The following is a 4168-nucleotide window of genomic DNA, read 5'->3' as shown; positions in this document are numbered from 1 at the left end:
CAATCTCCCTTATGTACATTTCAGTCAATTTTTCTAGTGAATACCTAATGTTAATGGGTAAGAAGTGAGCATATTTTGTCAGCCTATCCACGATAACCCATACGGAATCAAACTTATGAATTGTTCGTGGTAAACCAACTACAAAATCCATTGCTATGCGGTCCCATTTCCATTTAGGTATATCTAAGGGTTGTAACATTCCTACTGTCTTTTGGTGTTCTATCTTGGCCTTCTGACAAATCAAACATGTAGCCACATATTGTGCTATTTCCTTTTTTCATTTTGGGCCACCAAAACATTTTCTTGAGGTCCTGATACATTTTTGTTGCCCCAGGGTGTATACTCAACTTGCTCTTATGTGCCTCACCTAGAATTGTTTTCTTAATTTCTGAATCATTGGATACACATATCCTATCATTAAATCTCAAAACTCCTCTTTGATCTATACTAAACTTTTCACCATCTTTTTGACCCAACAATCTCTTTTTCTTTTGAATGAATTTATCAACTACCTGAGCCTCACCAATTTGTCCATGTAAGTCACTAGTAATTTGAACTGCATGCAATTGTATTCTATCCTAACTTACTGTAGTTGATAAATTCATATCTCTAAATTTTTCTATCAGATTCATCTCATGAATCATTAGTGAAGAGATGTGTAAAGATTTTCTATTCAGTGCATCAGCCACAACATTGACTTTTCCTGGATGGTAATGTAATTCAAAATCACAATCTTTCAAAAATTCCATCCATCTTCTTTGTCTCATATTCAATTCCTTTTTATCAAACAAATATTTTAAACTCTTATGATCACTAAAAACATCAAACTTACCACCATACACATAATGTCTCCATATCTTGAGTGCAAAAATAATGGCAGCTAGTTCTAGATCATGGGTTGGGTAATTCTTTTCATGAGCTCTCAATTGTCTAGAAGCATATGCTACTACCCTTCTATCTTGCATAAGAACACACCCTAATCCCATTTTTGAAGCATCACAAAATACGACAAATTTCCCATTAGGATTGGGTAAGGCTAAGACTGGTGCAGTGGTTAATCTTTTCTTAAGCTCTTGAAAACTATTCTCACATGTTTCTGTCCACTCAAAAGGTTGTCTTTTCTTAGTGAGTTGAGTTAAAGGCATGACTATTTTAGAAAATCCCTCAATGAATCTCCTATAATATCCTGCCAAATCCAAAAAACTACGGATTTCTATCATCGTCTTTGGAGGTTCCCATAGTAGAACTGCTTCTACTTTAGACGGATCCATAGACACTCCATCTTTGGAAATCACATGTCCTAAAAACTTAACCTCCTCTAACCAAAATTCACACTTAGAAAGTTTTGCATACAATTGTTTATCTTTTAGGATTTGGAGAACAGTTTGATGGTGTTCTTCATGCTCTTCATGAGTTCGAGAATATATAAGGATATCATCTATAAAGACCACCAAAAAATGGTCCAAATATGGACGAAAAATCCTATTCATATAATCCATGAACACTGCAGGTGCATTGGTTACTCCAAAAGGCATCACTTGATATTCATAATGACCATACCTTATTCTAAATGCAGTTTTCTGTATGTCTTCTGCTTTCACTTTGATTTGATGGTATCCTGATCTTAAATCTATCTTAGAAAACACAGTGGCTCCTCTCAATTGATCCATCAAATCATCTATCCTAGGAAGAAGGTATTTATTCTTTATAGTAAACTTATTTAATTGACGATAGTTTACACACAACCTAAAACTTCCATCTTTCTTTTTAACTAACAAAACAGGAGCCCCCCAAGGTGATACACTAGGGCGTATAAATTGTTTTTCAAGCAACTCTTCTAATTGTTTCTTCAACTCCGCTAATTTAGAAGGTGACATCCTATAAGGTGCCATTGAAATTGGTCCAATTCCAGGTATTAAATCAATCGAAAATTCAATCTCTCTGTTAGGTGGCAAACCAGGAATATCATTAGGAAAAACTTCAGGAAAATTTTGAATAACAGCTATGTTTTTCAAGTCGACTTCCTCTTTAGCTTCCATAGAGGATAAGATTAAATATCCTTGAACTTTAACCCAAGAAAACTTGTTTATTGGTTTGGATAATGAAATTAATAGGTCCTTAGAATCAGAAAACATTACAGACCTTTCTGCACAATTGAGAAGGACATGATTAGAAGATAACCAGTCCATACCTAAAATCACATCTAATTGTGATAAAGGTAAGCAGATCAAATTTACAAGAAATTTTCTATCACTAATAAAAATAGGACAGTCTAAACAAACTTTTTTGGCAATTACAGATTTGTTTGTAGGGGTCGAAACAATTAGATTGGACTCTAAAGAAGAAACTGACAATTGAAGGTGTTGAACGCAATCATTGGAGATAAAAGAATGAGTTGCGCCTAAATCATACAGTACATTTAAAGTTTTGCCTTTAATGAAACATGTACCTTGTATTAAATCATTGTTTTGAGCAGCTTCAATTCCGGTCATGGTATAAACTCTCCCAGTTGTAGGAGGTCTCGGTTTGAGTCCAGAAGTATTCGTGTGCGCCTCTGGTTGTCCACACTCAGAAAACACATGACCCGGCTTTCCACACTTGAAACAAACAGGTCCTTTGAGATGACAATCTTTAGTATAATGACCCTGTCCACACTTAAGACACTTAGCTTGATTATTCATGGGTCCACTGGAATTTCCTGCAAATTGAGAAGATTGGGGTTTCCATTGAGGTCGATCATAAGGTTTTCCTTCATTATTCATTTTCTTGTTAAACTGAGGACCAAAAGATTTTGGTCTGTTATCCTTATTGTGTCAAAACCTTCCAGAAAATGACACTTGTGTATTAATGTGGGAAAATCAGAAATTTCTAATATTCCTACTGCCTTTCTTAATTCTGGTCTAAGTCCATCCTCAAATTTAATACACTTCATTCTCTCATCAGGGTGATAAAAGAAAGTAGAATACTTTCCCAATTCCTCAAACTTGGAAGCATACTCTCCCACGGTCATGTTCCCTTGTTTTAATTGCATAAATTCTATTTTTTTAGCCCTCCTAACATCATTAGGAAAATATTTTTCAAAAAATTTAGCTCTAAATACTTCCCATGTAATAATTATTCCTCGTCCTTCTAATATTCTTCTAGTACTATCCCACCAATATTTTGCTTCTCCTACTAACATAAATACTGCATAATTTACTTTTTGGTTATCAGGACAGTTCATGGCTCAGAATATCTTTTCTATTTCTTTAATCCATAATTTAGCCTTTTCAGGATTATATCCTCCGTCAAATTGGGAAGGTTTATTTCTCCTAAATTCCACTAATCCTTGTGACTCCCCCATTCCTTCCGGTCGTTGATTCCTTAACAAGGCGGCAGCCATGTCCCTAATAGCTTGCACAACCTCAGTCAGTTCTGTATTTCTCCTTCCTGCCATCAGAAATTTTTATACGTTAGTTTATTATACTAGAAACATGGTTAACACATTTCCCCAAGTTACACATGGAACGTTGCTCTGATACCATTAAAATGTAACGCCTAGTCATATTAATATTAATCTTAGTAATATACGTATATATATATGAATAATATTTCTAGCTAGAAAACACATGTATAGTAATAATATTATACATCATACCATACCATAAATATTTACCACTACGTGCGTAGTTGCTTACTTTTACATATATATTACATATTATTGAAAATATTTACAATACGTGCCTATTTACATATCCTAGTTTCTTTTTCTACTTCTATTATAATATTTATATGGGTGGTTGAAACAAATTTACAATAGGATTCACATGATTTTCTGGAGGTAAGTAAAAAGTAACAACTATGGGCCCATCTATCACGGTTGGAATTTCTTGATTTGGAGAAAAAGTGAATGAAGACACAGCTACTCCATTGAAAGTAATTGAGTTGGCTACAACATCAACACCCCATGTTGTGCCAGAGAAGACTGCAGAAATTACTGAAGGAAAATGAGCTGGAATTGCTGGAACATTCATCTATATTTATTTAATTATTTTTATGATTATATTACACAAGAAACATAAGGAGTGAGAACAATTTTCAAATAAATATTTATAATCACATAACATGCGTAGCAATAATTAATACTAAAAAATATATATTAATGATGATTAACATTAAAATTTGAATT

The sequence above is a fragment of the Cajanus cajan genome, chromosome 10 (assembly GCF_000230855.2).
Source record: "Cajanus cajan strain Asha chromosome 10, NIPB_CcT2T_4, whole genome shotgun sequence".
Classification (NCBI taxonomy): Eukaryota; Viridiplantae; Streptophyta; class Magnoliopsida; order Fabales; family Fabaceae; genus Cajanus; species Cajanus cajan.
This window is presented reverse-complemented; position numbering follows the sequence as displayed.